Source organism: Morone saxatilis, unplaced genomic scaffold (genome assembly GCF_004916995.1).
Source record: "Morone saxatilis isolate NCDOM2014 unplaced genomic scaffold, NCSU_SB_2.0 Contig16, whole genome shotgun sequence".
Classification (NCBI taxonomy): Eukaryota; Metazoa; Chordata; class Actinopteri; family Moronidae; genus Morone; species Morone saxatilis.
Window position 1 is genome coordinate 19870841 of NW_023339718.1, and position 20311 is coordinate 19891151.

The window sequence follows — 20311 nt, forward strand, 5'->3', positions numbered from 1 at the left end:
CTGAGAAGATGATTTACCCACAGTACCTCACACAACAACATTAAGGGTCACAGAGATAGAAAAAATGGTTACAGTCAGAAAAAAACAGGGAAGAAGGTGGAAGATGGGGTAAAGGCTGGTGACGGGGAAGAAGAGGTGGCTGTAGCACAGATTGCAGAGCGGTTCGGCCATATAGTGAGGTTGTTGGTTCGATCCCCAGCTCCTGTCTGTCTCTGACACAGAGTCAGTCCCCCAGAACATTCCTCATGACAAAAGCATACTCTAAATCAATGTAAAAAGGAAGTTAATACTTTGAAAGGGACTGCTTTTGACAGCATTTTCTTGACATATATATAAAAAAAGCTTAAATTAATTATATTAATATTATTATATTAAATTAAGAAGGAACCACAGATCCAAGAAAAATACTGTATATCCACAGTGACTCTTTTCAAACACTGGATTACGATTAAATATTGCTGTGCTCCAGTAGTATTATTTTACCAGATGATTCATTTGTGATCTTTCCTTGATTTTGAGTTTTTAAAAACAACAACATGCTTTTTGGATTCATCTCTTGATTTTCCACAATGGATGAACTGCAATGACCTGAGCATTTCGGTTCTCTTTGTAGAAAGATCCTGCACTCAGTCTCGCAGTAAAATTGTCCTCTGTTCCCTCTCCTGCACTCAAAAGATTTATATGTTGCTCGAATTAAATTAGGATAGAGTGAACCTGCCTCCCTGCATGTGTTGAGTGGGTAGTAATCTATGTTGAAATGTCTGTTGGAGTCATTTGGCTCAGTGTCCATAGTCCTTTAATGGGTGGAAGAGATTCCCTCTAGATTGATGTGATAGATGGAAGCCATTACAGGTCCACCAATTACTGCTGGGTTATGGAGACGGAGACAGCAACACAATGCAGAGAGTGTAAAGACAGTGTGCATGAAGTGAGACAAAAATCTTAATCACAGTCAGTTTAATTGGAAACAACGGTTGCACTAATTGTACAGCAATTTGTCTCCATGACACTGGTGCAGGGACACTTTCACCCTGACACCCTGGTACAAGAAGAACAGGTCCACAAGCGGATAGTAGACAACAAGCATTGTGCACAACAAGATTACATCAAGTACTCTACAGCTGTGTGCACTGAAGAAATACTTTAGAATACATAAAGTGTGGTTGAAGACTAGCTGTAGTTAAAGGAGTTCTAGTATATGATGCATTTAGGTTAAAAGCAGATATTATTATTTCCTGTATTTCTCAACAGTAAACATCAGTCTGTGAAAATTCAAGTTTGAGGAAGTCTAAATATTTGGGTTCTTTATAGATAAAAATGCTGTTTTTGGATGGAACATAGGATTTCATAATTCCTTGCTGGGAATTGTATTAACAAGACACACAGACAGGCACACAAAACACAAAATCCCTCAGCATTTACAAAAACATGAGAGAAGCAGACACAATACGTTTCCTGTTGCTGTTGCTACATATATGTATTGTGTCTGTTTCTGTCACATTTTGCTAAACAGCAAGGCCAGTTCTGCACTGTGTAGTACTGAGTCAATATCACCAGCAAGCCAGTTTTCAGCGTTAGCTTCGTCCCTTTTTTTAACTGGTCGTGCTTGGATACAGCACAAAGACCAAAGAGGAAGAGTGAAAGTTTGAGCCAGATTGACAACATTTCAATCCCAGATGGTCTTCTTGGTGAGTGTAAACACAACAGTATGTACTAGACAGTTTGTGTGGAGACATCACACCATCATCTCCTCACAGAGAATGGGAATGTGATGTCAACAGAAAGTCAGCCATTTTTGGAGTCTCAACCACTTTAACTTGGTTTAACTTTCAACCTCGGTAAACACTGTTGTCTAGTGGGCTGAAACATCCAATCACACGACCAGATAACAAAAAAATTTATCAAAGAATTACTTTTCATTTATTACCTACATGAACACTAAATGTGGGAGGGAATTTAAATGTTAGTGTTATCTAGTGACAGCTAGCTTGTATGGTTTATGGGGATTATGTTTGCATTTGTTGCTAAGCTAACAAAAGTTTTGTTGATCAAGTAACTTTACACAACTTTATGGTATATTTACCTCTCTGTGAATATACATTACTGTCAGATTCTGAACCTCCATACCGACAGTCAGGGAACAAAATTAGAATCAGCCACCAGCCAAATGCTGCTATAAAATGCCTTTCACCCTACTTTATACATTTCTGATGATGAACCATTTACAGTGACAGATAATGACAGCACGCTATCCTCTAAAAATGTCAGCACCACCCCAGAGTAAACTATCCAAATGTGAATTTATTATTATCTCATTTAATTTTTGATATTGTTACCTAATCCAGCTGCTGCTCATGTTAATGTTAAGATAATATGTTGATAACACAGTCTATGTGGTGTTTGTCCAAGCCCCCTATACACAAACACCTTTCTGTCTTTCTTTCTCTCCTTCACATTCCCTCTTCAGACTTCATGATCCCTCCTCTACCCACTCTATCCCTGTCACAACAGGTACATTCACTGTCCTTTGTGGCGCAAGAAGAGAAGAGAGGTGCCAGCATTTTATTCACTTAGATCTATTCAGTTTGACAACATCAGGCAGCCTGAACTTTGACCTCTCTCACTCTGACAAGAAACGTGTATGAATCCCACGTTATAGAGGAGAAAAACTTAAAGTCCCTGACAGATATGAGAGAATAGAAGTGGGAAGAGGGGTGGTGGGCGGGGGTTGAGGGAGTAAAGGAAAGATGTTTGACAGAATAAGAGCATACCTGGGGAGTGTGTGTAGCTTATGAACAGATGCCTGCTGCATTTCTGAGTAGTGCTGCTTGTTGAAAGATCAGGAGTAAATTTCAAAAGGAGATTAGAGGAGGTCAAAAATATATACATTCTAAAAAAAAAGGTTGAGTTAAAATGAACTGAAACTGTGAGCTCTATCCTCAGTTGCTAGAGTATAGGTGACCTTTGCTTTGACCTTATCAATGTGACCACAATTTGTTAAACTTGACTAATGCTCCTGAATAAGATGGATTGAATAAATAAAACAGTGAGAAAGATGTCCTGTTGCCTTGTCTTCCCAAACATCGGCTGAGTGGTTTTGGCATTAATCTTCTGACTTTTAAATAAAATCACATTAGGTCAATTAATTATTATTATTATTATTATTAACCTTCCAACTTAGTGCAGTGCTCTCAACCTGGATGCCTAAATGTGACAGTTTAGCTTATTTGAACCAGATGATTTATAGGCTTTTAGTTTAATTCTCGACAGAGGCTGTAAATATTAATTCAAAAAAGGATGTTTTTGCATTTCATGAACCCCAACCAAAGTCATCTCTCATCTCCCGAGGTGTCCTGACCCTGGGACAAGAACAAAAGCAGTGAATGAATCATGAGTTTTTGATGAATATTACAAAAATGACTATAATTTAACAACAGGAGACAAACATTTGCATTGCTGTCTCACATGGTAATCGTCTTCTTATGAAAAATAACAATCTAATAAGATGCAAACATGGAAAGAGAATATTAACAACCCACTAGTGCTCACAGCAATACCTCCTGATCCTGATTCATAACCCAGCCAGGTGTCCTGTCAGTACATGAATATTCAATAAATACAACACAACCCCCAAACCTCTGGTGACGGTTTAATTTTGGTCACTGCGAATGCTGGATAGACTGATTTTAGCATTATAACTGAGTACTTTATTAGTCTCAGTGGGAAATTGCAGCAAAGTAAGGCTATAATGATGTTTAAAAAAGTTGATAATTGACAGACATAAAAATGAAAATATTAGATTATTTTTCCAGACTTTTTTGATTAGGGTGACACAAGGGGGGCAATGACTTATGCAAGGGTGGCATGAAGTATGTGTCTCTGTTTTCATTCCCAAAGTATGCAATTTCACTGTTTGTGTACCTTTGGTATGTAGAAATAGAAGTACACTAAGTGAAAATAACACACTTATACCACATGCCCAAAACTGCATGTTTCTTCCCCAAACTGCATGGGATTAGCATAGAGTGGGCATGTCTGCAAAGGTGAGACTCATGGGTACCCATAGAACCTATTTTCAGTTATCTTGAGGTCAGAGTTTAATAGAGCATTGGTGGTTTGCACCAATGGATACATCAGGTCATCTAGTTTTATATAATACCAGTACTTCACAGCTTTAAAATGGAGTCCGCTAAACAAGACAGTGGAAGAGGTTAGGATAATGGGGTGGCCAATCACATTTCAGGGGTGGCCAGTGCCCCCTGTTTCCAGGATAACTGAACTGCTTGCTTGCACTTCAGCTCATGAACTTTTCCTGCCTGGGCATTAATGTCCTGCTATAGAAACATTTGGGAAAGTAAGTCAAGATACATTTCTGAAACATGATTTGACAGTACAAGCATATCTTTTGAATAAACTGTGTGAACCTACTGTCACATTGCACATTGAAATTAAGTTTAATCCTGAGAACAAAACAGACCAAGCACCCTCTATTAAATTGTATTATTTCTCTGAAAGCAGCAGTTTTACTGCCACTTTCTAATTCTAATAAAGGTTCTAATAAAGCTTTCCTCAAACAGCTAAGAAATACAATTCAGATAGAAAAATATTCAGATATCTTTAAACTGACACATATTGTGGTCAAACTTTAAGATACTGAGTCTAGAAATTATGGTTCTAGTCACTCAAAAAGTATACACATAATGAACTTGAGGTTTAATTCAGCTAAAGTGACTCTAGGTGCAGGTTTACCTCCCATTTCAGCTCTGAATCGGGGGAAACCCGTCGATGAAAACCACCTGACAGCTCATTGGACCGCCCACTCCCCCTCTGCCCGGCCCCACCTGCATGTGTCCACACCGCTTGCTGATGGTGATTCACCGACAGAGGCTTTTCTGTTTTGGAGGCGAGAACTAAAGGCTATAGAAGCTCCTCATCCAGCGGCTGCCCCGCGCTGATTCGGCCGGTATTCTGCACCTCTCGTCCAGCGGCACATCTCCGCCTCCTCTCTGGGGCTTGTTCGGGTAACCGGGGGAGAAAAACGGAGAGATGCGCGCAGGGTCCTTGAACGCCACAAAGAAGTTCCCGAGGCTGACAGAAAGAGGACTCTCCTGTTGATTCAGCTCTTCTTTCCACCCCACACATTTCAGGAATATTCCAGGAGAACACTTCCCACCTCTATATGGCAAAGTTCCTGGCTGAATTACTGGGATGCACACTTCCAGACAAGGGCACTCCACCTTTGTTCGAGGTAAGGATGCCTTTAAATGCACTTCACAAACCATGCAACGTTATAGTGTGTGAATGTATGATCTGACACTCAAATCTAATACCAATACTGAGTTTGTATCCATGCATAAAAAGGTACAGGCTGTCTGTTCACCCCGGGAGTTCTCTATGGCAACAGGAGGCTGAGGCTTTGTTCATCAATATGATTGACAGTTGCTATGCTGTAAAGCACTTCATTAACAGTGATCCCTGCGGGTTCAGGTTTTAAAGTGCCTCTGCTGCAGTGCTCTGTGCACACTCACCGTTTCATACGGTGACAAATATTTATCCGGCGAGCTGCAGGCTGCGGATTAACGCGTATTATTTGCGTCTTTACGCTCACGGAAAATCACTGTAATATTCCTAAAATATCAGCTTATGGTTTATCTCTGCTGCTCATAATGAGTTTGTAATGACCTTGTCTTACTTTGTGTGGTGTTGTTTTTAATCTCCTACCCTGTCGCTGTGCTGCTGTTGTAGTGGGATCTTTTCCCCGTGATATTAGAGTATCCTGCCAAAACATATTTTAGGATGATTATAGACACTGTGGTGATTTTCAGCTGTAAGTCGAGCTGCATGTGGTGCCAGCAAGCGGTGTTTAGTAAGAAGTGGCTGAGACTCAAATGCTGCTCCTATTTGGGTCAGTGTGCCACACACACGCACACGCACACACACACACACACACACGCTGCACCTGTACTTCCGTGTCTGTGCCTGAGGACTGTTCACATATTTTCAACTCTACATGGATTGATGGATACATCTGTTGTGAAAAAACTGGGGGAGCTTTTTGTCTTCTTTCAGATGCTTCTCTGTAGGACTGTTGGGTCATATAATTGGAGTGAAATGACTGAACCAGTGTAATGAGTAGTTAGATAATGGATTGGATTGTGAATTATTCACCAATCAAGTAAACATACCAATCATTTGCTGGTCACATCTTAAATTCGATTTCCTGACTAGAGGTGTTCAGTACAGGTGCGAACAAATCTTTATCAACAAAAGGAATCATCTAATGTTGTAACTGCTGAAGTGCCTTTGAACCATGATGCGACCACTTAGCTTTACAGATGTCCCAATTAGTGATTGACCGATTAATCGCTCAGCCGATAATCTGCCATTTTAAGATAATGCCTGTGCTCACCAGGCCGATAAACAGAAATGTCTGCAGCCTTGTCAGTGTGGCTGCTGTAGAACAAGGTTAGCGCTCCCCTTGAGAGTTTTGGGAAGGTGGTGAAAAAGGTGGTTTCAAGCCCTGTACTATAACTCTCATGCATCCTACCTTAAACATCGAATTTCCTCTAGAAGAGAATAGAATTATACGTGACTTTTCTTTGTTTTGATATCTGGATTATACATCAGCCATCAGCCGAGAGTAGGTTGGGTCATGACTTTGCCATCCTGGGAAAGAATACGATGAATGGGACACTGCTGGGAAGTAGCCAGTGTCCAGTTTTTGGACACTAATAAATGAAGTGGTATCAGATTACAGACTCGCAGATTCCCATTTCCGCAGTATTTAGGCAGTATCGGAGGAATTTCCGATTCTGGTATGAGAACAACTCTACTTAGCTTCGTGAAAAATAAGTAAACAAGCTACATAGTCAGTGACTACAAATCTTTGAACTGAACTGAACAAAGATATTCGAATCATAGTATAGATGATGACGAAGAAGATGTTTTGGGCCACTAAAATTGCATTTTTATGTATTTCTTGGTCAACAACTAGAAAGATATTAATTTAGATATTTAATCAATTCATGCATTTACAGGTCAAAGTCAAAGATTATTGTTGCCCAAAAAGAAGTAACATGGATGAATGGGGATGATGGGACACAGGAAATAAACAGATTAGTGTGTTGCATGATGTTGTGTAATAATGTGACATTTATGTCCGACTCTGCTGATGAAAATATTACCAAAAGGAACTACAGTTCATCTTTGTGTCTGATATTGTCTATGTTTAAAACGGGACTTGACAGCCATTGCATAACACTAGCTCTAAATGAAAAACAGTTTTAGATTTATTCTCATCACAACGGCAGTAATCCACCACCACCACCACCACCGCAGGATTGTTAATCCATCAGGCATCATCTCAATCTGCCTAACACACACTGTGTGTGAGTCACGTATTAAAATCACCTCAGAAATGTGTCAGAGAGGATCATCATAGTAACTTCTGGGAAAATGAAATGATGACCTGCTCTGTTCGGCTTTACAGGGGACAAAGATTAGATTCGCAGACCGTTATATAAAGCCTTGCTTCCAATTCCACCTTTAAACATGAATATATTGAATAAGTGCACTGCTGAATGCACACAGAACACTGCAGGCTGCACAGTTTTAGTGCTTTAGGAAGAAAAGTAACTAATCTGAGTTTCGTGGGGGGGGGGAAGGCTGATAGGAGACTACAAAGATTACAAAGTGTCCAAGATGCATAAAAGAATAATATTTTATTAAGATATTTTCAAAATAAGGTTTTAATGTCATCATCAGACAAGACAGAGGGCAGTTAGTGAGGATGTGATGTTGATGATTGTGATGGTTGCTAATTCCTCTCCTTAGCCTAAAGGAAATGCCGAATGCTTACCTTTCATAGGCATTTATGATAGTCAATCCTTGTCAAATTATGTTTCTTTATTCACAAATTAGAGTTGACTTCCTTTTTATCAACTACAGAATCAAATTACAGCTGTTGCAGGATGAACATGGTGTTTAATGTAGTTGGCTGTGCTGTTTTGCTGCTAGAATGCAGTTAAATTGTGGTAAATGTGTGAGGCATCTGCAGGCACTTTTAGTCCCCAAAAGAGAAATCTGAGGCTTTTTAAAGGGAAAAAATCAGTAACAAAGTTTATTTGCAATTTTCTTTTCACTTTATCATTTCTAAATCAAAACTATCACACCTTTAAATGCACGTAGCATCCTGTAGTCTAAAATGGAAGCTTTTGTTTCACCAAACTCAGTCTTTAATTCGTTATTACCAACTTTGCCCTCCATCTCTCCTCCTCTGCATGTCTTTGTCTTGCTCTGACTTTCTTCCTTGCACTTTGCCACATCTCTCCTTTCAGGTTCCTTCGCTCTCTGCTGCAAACTCGTCATTTACTCACGTAGCTACGTCTGTCACTGCTGGCAGGCCTCCTCTCTCTCTTTATTCTCTGCAGCCTTTAAGCAAAGCTTTATTCATGGCAGGGAGCTTCTTTTTCAAGCGATATGTGGTTTGCAAAAGGCAAAGAAAAATATTAACATTACTGTACTCTCAAGGCCTGTCTATGCTTTTGAAAAGATGCCTACGCAAATTTTAGGAAAATCCAAAGAAGTGGTTTTCAGGGAGGAAAGTTTTAGAAAATTGTATTGTATGCACAGTGGGTTGCCATGGTAAGCTGTTGAGTACAAAATTTAAAACATGTACAGTTCTTTAGTTCCTTGTGTTCATTCATTCAATAGAAACCACAAAAAGTTACTTGCGGAAATACCTATTTTTGTACACACACACACACACACACACAAACACACACAATTTAAACACTTCTCCAACACATCCGACATCACTAAACCTTCAAATATAATCATATGGGGGATGATGTGTTGCATAACTGTGTGTCTGGATAAAGAGAGGATACTTTGTCTGTGTGTGTGTGTTTTAACTTTAAGGACGTTCAGTGAAACAGGGCATCATGTTCCCTGTAATTAAATTCTAATGTTTCATCTGTTGAGATTAATTTGTTTATGATGTTTACGCCAATAAATATGTTTTTGTAATTATTTGTGACAAATCAAGGCTACAATGCATGTTGCTGAATATGAATCAAGTGGTTATGGGTAGAAAATAGGGGACCGTTGTAGAATGTCAATTGGACAGAAAAGAAAAAAACCCCACCATTGTACGACAAGTCTTGTTAGTTATTTTCTGTTCCTTGTATCCTATGACACATTTCCCATTGATACAGCTACAGCTATATAGAGATACACACTGACACAAAATACATCTCTGAGAAAATGATGCAGCTTTACTAGACAATAAAAGTGTGTGTTGTTGTGTGTGAAGCCAGAAATATCTCTCTGTGACACATGTTAGCGTAAAAATAGTCTTTTGGTGCGTTAGTTGCTAACTGCAGCTTGTTTCATGCCTCCCATTTCTCTGGTTGATCTGTTATTTTAAACCTGCTTTTGGGCAGTGAGAAATGGCTGTATAACAATGGTTGTAGTGTTGTTGTTGTATTGGATTACATTATATTAAAAAGTGCTTGCACACAGTGTATGGAGAAGCAAAATATGATTCAATACAGCAACACCACAAACTGCATGCTCAAGTTGAGTCAACAACTCCCTGACAAGGAAAGCAATGGAAATGTATACGTTTTTCAAAGGTCATATTTATTTAAGGACAATTGCATTTGATTGATTTCTGATGTTCTGGTCACCCAGTGGAATTTATTAAAGGGGAATCCACTTATTTTCCACATCAGTCTGTTTACAGGTGGTACCACTGTGCAAGTAAAAAAGTCTTTAGTGTCTCCAGAGTGAGCTTTGTGAGGGCTGATAAATGGTTTTGAGTGATCTCTGTTGAGTCAGTGTTTGTTGGGGCTGAAGAGTTTGAAAGTGAAAACAATCTGGTGGTATGGAGTAGTGTGCTTACCAGAACTGTGTAGCCTGCTCCTCATGTGTGTTGCAGGCTACTGGCTCCAGGCTACATTAGCAGCTACCAGCATAACACACGTGAATCTCTGACTGAACTGTTGCTGGGTGTGTTGCATTGTGGATGATTTAGGAGCCAGGTTTAAAGGAATAAAAAAGACAATATCTTTGGTTCTGCCATATTGATTTTGATCCTTTCTTAAAAGAAAAAAAATACTGTCCATTGTTAGTCCAACAGTGTTACAGGAGTTTGATGGTAGAGAAGGTTTTTACATTCTGCACTGAGTGGGATGCAGCACTGTACAGTAAATCTTTTATTTGATGTAGGAACACATTAGTGACAGTAGTAGTATTGTGGTAAGTAGATTGTGTTTGTGATGGTGGTGCGGTACATAAAGGTGCTTTTCCATCTTCTATGTGAAGCCAAACTATACTGTATTGATCTTAGTGTCACTCAGCTTATTACCCTGAGCAACTGAAACTGTAATATAGGAGTTATGCAGCTTGTAGAATAGCTGTTAATATATCTGTATATTCTGTAGATTTCAATTATTTTTGCAGCTGCATGTCTGCGATGTTTTTCCGCTCTGCTTCTGTACTTCATGTCTGCACAATGGTCAGAATGCTTGTGATTTCATGTTTTCTTTTTTGTTCCTAACCCAGTTACTACTGATCACGACAAAATGTCTGCGAGAGTGTGTGTGTCAGCCGTCAGCCCTTGTATGTGAAGTGCATTTGAGAAATCGAAAGGCCCAAACACTGTTATGTGCAGATGTCTGTAGGCATTCAAGTATTTGTTTGTGTCATTGGAAGTCATTTTTTGTGTCTATGTGGGAGAGAGGAGGAAGAAAGAGAGAGACAATAAAAGTATTTGGCAAGCAGAAAAGAGAGCCTAAGAATAAAGAGAGCCAAGGTAATCTTAAAAATACAACTTTTAAAAGCTTCCATCGCTATGACAACCATTGAAATCACTGAATGAAGCAGATACGCGGCACAGCTTCCACTCAGATAACAGAAGATGACTTTGAGTTGACGTTTCAGTCAGTTGAGTGGTTTTGAATTCAAATATTTCACATTTTAACCATTCAGCTAGAATACTTATCTTTACCTTTTCACTCCAACAAACTCCCAGCTGATGATGACAAGTTCAAGAGAAAAATTCTTGGACCAAATCTTTAACTTGACCCTAACTTAGTTACGTAAGTGCAGATGTTAGCTGCAGTAACCTCTTAATATGACAAAATTGTTCAATTTGTGATCATTTCCTGGTGCAGAAATGTTATTTGCTTTTGTTTTCACCATTCTATGGTGCCCAGTTACAAGACACTAAAGCTATCAGCTATCAGCCAAATCGCACGACAAATCATAATATACAGTTATATAGCATGTTTACATATAACATTTCATAAGATTCAATTTTTATGACCCAAATGTATTATTGGGTTGGATACAGTGCTCTCTGTTTTAATTGCCATGTATTTTCTATAAATCTCCATAAAGAGTCAACTCAACATTTCACCTTCAGACAACCAAAACAAATCAGGGTTCTTCATTTGGATTTTTTCTAACAGATGGTTCCTCAAGTCACGTTTCACGAGGCAGTGAAAAAGAAAACCACCCGCAATAACACCAAGATCACATATCACAGAAACACTGCTCTTCAGCGATACCTTTATATCTACCTACCTCAATTTCCAGTGTGCGGGTACCTGTTCTTAACTGAGCACACGGCCTCTGCCCTCTCCTTAAATACTATATACAGTTCTGTGTAGTAATCTTCCTTGATTTGAACATAGTTTCTGAGCTTTGGTTTATACTAAATCTGATCTTTCCATTGTTCCTTATGGATCTGTTGCAGCTTCTGTTTAAATAGATTTATATAACACAGCAAATTGTTCCTGAATATAAAGTGTAAATCGAGAGAGAAAATACTGTAGAAACATCTCTTGTCCATCCCAGTTAAAGATCTTTTTGGTCAACTTGTCCTTTGGCAACTGAGCAAAGCCGGTTCCACACTATTTCAACATCTCTGCTTTACAAGAGAAGACTCTCGTAACATGTCACCTTCAATAGCCCACATAGCAGTGTACTCCTAGAAAGCATCTCATGGCATTACTGTCAGGGCTATCCTTAAAACCGCATACTCCAGCAGCATAAAATAAAACCCACCGTGAATCATGGAGTTAAAAAACCAAGGTCAGGACACAATTTTAACTTACTCCCTACAGATCCTAACGCTCTACCAGCTGACTCTGCCAATACTTTTCTTTCTCCTTACAGGAAATATCAAGTTGTTCGGAAAGAGAATCTGAATTAAGTTGACTAAAAGGAGCAGAAACTGAATGTCTCTCTGACGTCAGTTCAGAACATTTTCCAGTTGTGTTTTATTGGAACCTTTTACTGTGTCATAATATCAAATTTGTGGAAATGTCACACTCATTTGGGTTCAGTTTGAACTTTGCCTCCTCCTGAATGTCGCTGGGAAAGTAAGAGCGTCTGCATGTTCAAAAGAAAGACAGAGGAAACTAAAGCTGTGAATACCTGTCAGCTTTTATAGTTTGGATCAGATCAGTTTGCGTTTTTAGTGCAATAAAAGTCCTCAATATATTCCCCCTGTAAATGTCTTCTCAACAGCATGGATAGATTTTATTATTATATTTTTATTTTTAGATCAATGCATGTACAGCTTTGGACTGACACACTAATGATTGTCAGAATTGTGGACAGCATACATTAATGATCATTACTGTAAATGTAGCAGAGAAGGCTATTTTTGTGTAGTCCCTCAAAAGATCTTAATGGTAGAAAGTCAGCCTGATATAGGATGTAAGAATAAAATTGTTATTCATGCAGAGCAGTTAAAATGTTTAATAAAGACAGTGTTGGTGTTTGGGGTTTTAAAGTTTGTCTCACAGGGCTTTAAGATATGCAAGATGTTACAATGTTAAGAAATTAAAATGCACATCAATGGCTACAAGTACTAACAAAAGCAAAAAAAATGATCAAGACATTCTTTAAAGAACCCTTTTCTTTCATTCAGCGCATGCATTCATTACGTCTCCGCTATAAATCACCAACATAGACACTCCAGTATGAAGTGAGGCACAGATCATGTTTTACTGCAGTTCTTCTGTGTTACTGAAGGTCGATTCATCACACTGACAGCTCCATCTGTATTAAGTTGATTCTTTATGTAAAAAGCATATAGGGAAGAAGAGGAGCTGCACCGTTTCCAGTCTTTGTGCTAAGCTAAACGGCTAATCCACAGATTTGAGAGTGGAAACAATCTTATCATATCCACCAAAAAATTATTTATCCAAATTGTGAAACTGTTTAAAGCAGATGCAGACAATGTGTGGTCAACTTTCATTAGCCATGGCTATCTGCAGTGCACTGCTCTAACAGGCTGTAGCTACTTTTGGAGAGGTGTTGTTACCTACGGTTGGTGGTTTATGTGGTGTGGAAAAGAGGTCTAGACAGTGGTTTGTGTCGTTAAGTGTGTGTGTGTGTGTGTGTGTCACCTGGCCTACAGTGTATTTTATAGGCACAGCTGTCTCAGCTATCATGAAATGTGTCAGAGGTTTTTGTAATTGTCTGTCCTCACTGAAAACTGGCTGCTGATGTGTCCATGAGAAACGCAGTTAGACTACATAGGGCCAAAACGGCAGAACCTAGATGTGAGAGTTTTTCTGCAGTTGTGTGTGTTGTTGTACTTGTGGTTCTCCTGCATGTGAGTCTGGTTAATCTGGACCACAACATCCAATCTGAGCCAGTTGCAGAGGAGAGTTATTGAGCGGAAGGTCCCTTTAGAGCGTGGTGTCAGTCAAACCAAACTGCTAATCAGGGAGGTTTTTTTCCTTCCTGGCAGAGGAATGACTGTGTTGATGAAGTCTGTTATCAGAGCCTCTTTTCCCTTCATGACAAACAGCTGTGCTTCCATGAAATGTGCCAAACATGAGAGCGACCAGCTTTCCTAGTCTCTCCACAGCTATTTGTGATCAATTATCAACCACCATGACTGAATGGTGAAGCCCATCCGGAAGTCTGTGAAGATACAGTTTCACTAATAGCTGCTAGATTCCAGCTCTAAAAAAACTTTCAAATGCTAGTTTGACTTATTTTATACTGTAATTCTTGGAAGTAATTTTGAAACTGATTGTTTCATTGAGGGGATATTAAAGGCTTAAAGAGAGATTTATTCTGGATATGATTGCCTTGATTGGCAGGTCTCTCAGGCTGTCACCGAAATTGGACCAAAAAAGGTGCCAGTGCCGTACACCAGGATTTAGAAATACAAAGGTCCAAAAACTGTTTTTGCTAGGTGGAGTTGGGGGGATGCAAAGCATCAAAATAAAGTTGTTTTAAGCAGTTATTTCACAACTTCTATTGTATACCCCACCAAAAAAATACAGAGGTCTGGACCTCTGTGACATCAGTGGTGGGTATGGCCATGCTCACCAGAGGTGGCTGTACCCAATAAGAAGTAAGGGTAAACATGTGGATAAAGTTCCAGCCCATTTCAGGCGCTGGCTCTCGCACTGGCCAAGCTCAGCTTCAGACAGGATTAATCATCTTACCCAGATTTAGTTTTTCTGGCTGAAGAAAGTGAACTAAACACATGAATTAGTTTTTTTCATTGTCAAAAACATTATTGTTTTTTCTTATTATGTGAATTATAATACACAACAAGGTGAAAGAGTTATGACATTTCTTCCACAGAGTCTGTTATTTTCTATATCAGAACGTCTTGGAGTGTTTTATTACACCTATACCACGGAAAACAAATCCTTCCTAACAAATACAAGTGTAAGGACACCTTATGGTAGCACCTAACCAGTCGATAATACTGCCTAAAAACATTTGTCTCAGATGTGACATATCTCACTGTGAGAAACAACATACTCATTTATACAAAACTTTCAATAACCTTGATGAAATGTTATAATTGTGAGAAAAACACTTGAATGGACTTCCACACTAGTCCCATTCATTTTGTTTATTCGTATATGTGATGATGAATGTGCTCTTCATTCTAAACAATTGTGGTGGTGACTAAGAGGTTGCTTGTGCTTGATGTTAGAAGGAATGCTCTTATACAAAGAAAGAGCTTTCACTGGATGCACTCCTGTAACAGTATTCTGTCAATATGTAATAACTTGGCTTCGTTCATGTGTTTACCCTCTGATAGTTTAACCACAAGGGGGCGGTGTGCATCATATAACCAAGTGCAGTTAACTGATGTCAGCATATGGTCCAGTGAGTGAGGGGGTGATGGACTGTGATTTCTCCACTGATTCATTAACACTACTATTGCATGACCTTAATATTGATCGGCAGCAGGCACAACACGGTGATTACTGCACACCCTGAATATCCTTCACTGTATACTTATAGTACAATATATTTGGCCTCCATATTCTTTTGATTTGTCCTATGGATTAGGGATTAATGAATTATGTATGACAATTTATATTATGGCTACTGGTTACATACATGTGACATATTTAGATTGGATGGCCGCATATAAGGTTCTAAGATGAGACAATTTACAACCCCCTCTTTCTTTTTCTTTCTTCTTATATGTACATGACATACTGTATGTGATACTAGTTATTTAACGTTTATATACTGGTAGTGTTATACTCTGTATCGATAAAAAGACAATGCCATGCAACTTCTAGAGTGAGGTTAAAATGTTTAAATAGATTCATATGTACACAAACAATCTTATAGGCTTCCACTGAGTATTGCATGTTTTACTTTACTTTATCATTTCCGAGTATAGACAATATGACAATTTAGGATGAATTAAGAAAATTATACCAGCCTAAAGCTGTATGAGAATCATCCTTAGCTGTGTTGTGATAATAACAACTTGCAAGATATTTTAGTTATTTTTATTATTATTTTTGACCAGGTTTAAAATGTGTACAAAAACTCCCCTAATACATTACTGGCTCAAGACACACGCTGTAAAGAATAAGAGAATATGTGATGCCTGGTAGAACATGTAGAAAAACAGCTGCCCTATCATATCCATGTGAACATGACAGGGGAGTGGATAAGGAGACAAGGAAAGGAAGGGAAGGGCAGAGTAAGGGAACAACCACTGGGAGTCAGTCATTGCAGGGCTCTGCAGGGAAAGGAGTGATGAGGAGTTTCACACGGCAGTTTGGGGCGTCAACAGCTGTCAGTTATTGTATAAGCAGTCTGGTCACTGGGCAGCTGAGGGTTGAGCGTCTGCTCAACAGCCTGTATGTTTCATTTCAACTTCATTGTGTAATTGATCAGAGTCTCTCCAGTCTCTGTATGTGATATTGTTATTCTATCTTTGTGACGACTTCAAGTTTTAGACGTTAAGTGTGAGGACATCTTTGCAAAGGGAGGACAATTTGGTTTAGGTGGTGCTTCTTGGTGGCCTAGTGGTTATGACACGTACCATATGATCACAATGTCCCGAATTTCATTCTTGCCAAGGACCTTTCGTTACATGTCATACCCCAGTCTCCCATGTTTCCTGTTTGTGTCGGTGATCTGTGATCTATCTCATAATGGAAAAATACCAAAAAAAAGAGTTACTTAGGTTATGGTTTGTGTAAAGCTTGTGGTCTGGCATGTAGTTGGGTGAAAGTTAGCATTAGCCTATGGTAGACTGTGACTGTGACTGTGTGACTCAGTTGTCTTATGAAGACACAACTAACTTGTGACAGTCACAAACCTCCCACTTTCGCTATTTCTCTTACCACAGTGAATTTTCTTTATCTCCTCCAGGGTCAAGTGAAGTATCATCATGTAATCTGTACAAAATGCAGTATAAAATCTGCATAGAGCAATTCACACTACAAATTCCACCAAAATCAAAGAAGAAAATGTATATAAATTTATGATTATATCCATCCACCCCCTGAAGCATTCGTTAAAAAATCTGTCAGAAGGAACGAAATATTGTCAGTTCCTTTTCTTAAAGATATTGTAAAACACATGACTCGCTTGTGTAGGTTTGCAGAGTCGATAAATCAACTTACAGTAACAGCAACTTGACAGCGGCTTTGAGGATTTTTCTCAGAGTTGGTTGGAGATTTATGCTTTGAGTTTGCTTTGATGTTTTTAATCAGTTCTGTAAAGGAAGTTCAGAACAGAAAAGTAAAGTTGGTGGATTGAGAACGCCAGACAGATGAAGTGCTGTATTCTAAAAATACTATGCAAAGATGGTGGGAACATCTCTCCATTGTTCAATAGTTACACTGTAAACATTAGGCGACTTGATTTAATTCAGGAGGAAACTGGTAGATTTCTCTTCCAGTACAACATACATTATAACTCTGTGCAAATATGCTTTTGGCTGCTGTTTGATTCAAGGAGACTCATTCACATGAATAGCAATGAGATATTCTGGATGCGCTCTGCATTCAGGAAGAGGATACCCCCTGCTATTCATATGCACACAACAGTGTCTCATACGCACGGGCTCGTTGGCAGTCACACACACATACATACAGCCATTTGCTGATACAACTTCATATGCACACATACATTTCTAGATACATGCACATAATAGGGGACCTTGTCAATATGTGCATGTTAATAGCAGCTCGAGTCTCGGTGCGGACCATCAGAATATTTGCACACAGTGAATGTTGTGCAGTGTGAGATTCAAGGCTGATGGTCTTGTGCAAAACAATAAAAACTCACATCTTCTTGTGAGCCGGGTCACAAGAAGATGTCACAAGTCACAAGAAAAGATGTCTGCGAACAGATCGTGACACTCTCACCTGTAGACATTGAGGAGGTTAGGCTGCAGTTGATTTTTCAAAATTGTTTATTTGCCTTAACAAGCATTGGCCAAACAGTACAACCATAGCCAAATATGTCTCTGCAAGGAAGAGATGCACTCAAGGTTACTCCATTTGTGCTGGAGAACAGGTTACTTATACTGTATACTAGTATCTATTTAACCTGATTTGAACAGAGAGAAGCACATCATGCAAGATTAACAAAAAACAAAAGTCAAGAAAATCTCTTTGTGACTCCAGATTGTCTTTAAATACAAAGAAAACTATTTCTTCCATATACTGCGCATAAAGAAAAACCATTAGTCTAGTTTCAAACTCTTTTTCCAGTTAACAGTATGACCTTAACAGTGGCTATCTGTGCACACACACAGCAACACTAACTTTTATCCACTTCGTTTAATCATGTCAGTGAACCCATGTGACCAAACTGCATCAGTGCTGACGTTAATGCTGTTAGTCAACACTGTTAAAGAGGTCAGTGAGTTAACCTTGACCTCCCCCCACAGGACTGCTGTGACCCCACTGACACCTCATACCTCATTACCACAGGACAACTGATGCACTGAGGTCACATGTGACAATTATACACACATACACACACTCTCACTCTCTCTCTCTCACACACATATTTCTGCATTTGACCTTCCACAGCGGGCGAGCACATTTCCTGCTGAGTGTGTGACCTGCTCACCTGCAAGGGTGAAGGGGTTCAGCAGTGAGGGGTCACAGGGGTCGCCGCCCACTGGGACAAGTTTAGCAGATTGTATTGGTTGATTCAAGATGACGGACATTAACTCTTATCTGCTGCAGGTTCCCAGACAAACTGCTGGAGTGGGTTAAATGCGTGTAATTGAACCATACACCAAACAGACCATTATTAAACAGTATACAGCATATATTTTTCATAGAGGATAATTTCAACAGTTTTGTCTTACGTATAACAATAATTTTCCTAAGTGCATCTGTTTGTAGTCTTACTATACATGTGTAATATGCCAAATATGCCATTACACCTGCCAAACAAGGTTCAAGGTTAAATTAATTAATCTAAAAACAATCATAGCTATTACATGATATTCATCACCCACTGCTGCTCAGTACCAAACATAAGATAATAAATACCCAGAAAATAATATAATATAATGTCATAAAAATATATTTTATGAAGTGCTAAAGGAGCTGGTGAAAAAGGAACCATAGAAATAACATAAAAAATACTGTTATTGTTATTCTAATCCCCTGAGTGATAACAAAGAGAGAAAACAAAAGAAAAAGAAAGTTACAGCATGTTTTCACCTCTGTCAATTGGTTGTTTACTTTACTGTGACCAATATCGAGAAAGTACACATTCACACTCCCAAGAGAAAGAAACCAATTGATTTCATTGATAGTGTGACCTTCACTCCACTTTTCACTTCTGTAATGAGTGTTTCTCCTGACCTGACTGTCATAGAGACCCAAAAAAATGGTGTTCCCATTCACACCACCTACAAGAAGAAATGCATTGGTTTTGGTGAATATGACCTTTCATATAGGACCACAGTCAGGCCAAATTTTATTTGCATCCACTGATGATGTTGATTGTTGCATCTGGGATGATCTTCACTCTTTTTCTTTGAGTATTTCCTTTGCTTTGACATTGAATAGTCACTGTGTTACAGAAACAATACTTACCTACTTATCACAAATACATTTCCCTTTAATTTTTTTTTTTTCACAAAAGACCCAGGGAGATCAACAATGTGTCTTTTATAATATTAGCAGTTCCACCCTTATTTATTTATCTCTAATTAACTTGCATCTTCTGTTTTTTTCCCCTTTATTTATATATATATATATATATATCCTCTATATGCAACTAGTGTTAATACTCTGCAAGCTATTTATCTTCTTATTTGACGCAAATCTTCCAAAAACAATTGCTGCCGGCAGATGACAAAAACCCAAAAGATGGATGAGATGTCTGAAAGAAAATGTCAGAACCACAATATGCCGCTGTGCTTGTGATCAGACAGGAAAGACACAAGGTGATTCTCTCTCTGTCTCAGCCCCCAGTTCTCATTTTCCTCGCCTTACCGTATCTTTACCTGGTCCCTCTCCTCCAATCAAAGCTACATTCAGTCATAGCCACCGTGACTCTTTCCTCTCCGCAGTGTAATATTCCTCAAAAGGTCACAGCAATTGTCTGCTGGAGTAAAATAAAAAGAAAAAAGTGTCAGGCAGTGAAAACCAGGGATAAAACACTTTTCTTTTGTTTTGACCACAGAAAATCTGATCTTCCCTTACTGACGTGGAAACATGAACTATCTATTTCAGATCTGTTGCTTCTGACTCTAGACTTTATATTTCTGTCTGGGGGAAATAGAAATCCTGCACTTGATTAAACTTCAGGCAATGTCACAAGTTATGGATGATACACCGATCAGCCATAACATTATGACCACCTGGGAACCCTGGTGGTCATAATGTTCCCTCCTTGGACCACTTTTGATAGGTACTGACCACTGCAGACCGGGAACACCCCACAAGAGCTGCAGGTTTGGAGATGCTCTGACCCAGTCGTCTAGCCATCACAACTTGGCCCTTGTCAATGTCGCTCAAATCCTCACACTGCC

At 39.0% G+C, this 20311-nt stretch overlaps 1 long non-coding RNA gene across 1 annotated transcript in view; it reads left to right on the top strand.

Moving 5' to 3' along the window:
* The first annotated feature begins 4847 nt into the window (after window positions 1-4847).
* LOC118326248 overlaps window positions 4848-20311 on the top strand; it is a 30235-nt gene continuing 14771 nt past the window's right edge. The window contains exon 1 of the long non-coding RNA XR_004796630.1: window positions 4848-5248. This is a non-coding gene — a long non-coding RNA (uncharacterized LOC118326248). The remainder of the gene's footprint in view (window positions 5249-20311) is intronic.